This window comes from Microtus oregoni, unplaced genomic scaffold (assembly GCF_018167655.1).
Source record: "Microtus oregoni isolate MIOR12 unplaced genomic scaffold, Mior012 000000F_ref0000247, whole genome shotgun sequence".
In the NCBI taxonomy this organism is placed as follows: Eukaryota; Metazoa; Chordata; class Mammalia; order Rodentia; family Cricetidae; genus Microtus; species Microtus oregoni.
Genome location: NW_024543059.1, coordinates 78,012,034 through 78,012,647, shown reverse-complemented (window position 1 = coordinate 78,012,647; position 614 = coordinate 78,012,034). Strand labels below are relative to the sequence as shown.

At 33.2% G+C, this 614-nt stretch overlaps 1 non-coding gene across 1 annotated transcript; it reads right to left on the bottom strand.

Moving 5' to 3' along the window:
- Positions 1 to 507: 507 nt before the first annotated feature.
- Positions 508 to 614, bottom strand: LOC121454676. The gene has a single exon (XR_005975304.1). It is a non-coding gene; the product is annotated as a U6 spliceosomal RNA (small nuclear RNA).

Genomic DNA, 614 nt, shown 5'->3' with positions numbered 1-614 from the left:
AAATTGTCCTGACATCTACATGCACATTGTGGAACTCAGGCATGCAAGTGCATGCACATACACAAACTAATAAAGGCATTTTTTTTTTTAAAAAAAAAGAGATGGTCAGATGTCATAGGCAACATAGAACAAGTGTCAGTCAAGAACTAGCTACCTGATTTTTAATTGTTTTGATATTACCTGGTCTCCCTTTGTACTTCCTATAGCATTTGGGGAATGACTAAATATAGTGAAACTTCGAAGTATAAAACTTATAGAATTATGTAAGAAGAAAACTGGGTATCTGTTTTATAGAAATAAAGCAATATAAATTAGATGACATTTTTACTGAGTTTTTAAAGTGCTGTTTGAAATTGAACTTTTCCCTCCTGCTCTTTCTCGAGCTCATTTGTAGTCAGTGACATGAAAACAGTAGACACATTGGGCTTGAATCTGAAAGCTGGCACTTGACATAAAACAAACTTTTATATAACCAAATGCTTAATACACTTATTTTAACATTAAACTTATTTTTTTTTAATTTTCATGAATTTGCATGTCATCCTTGCATAGGGGCCATGCTAATCTTGTCTGTATCGTTCCAATTTTAGTATATGTGCTGCCGAAGCGAGCAC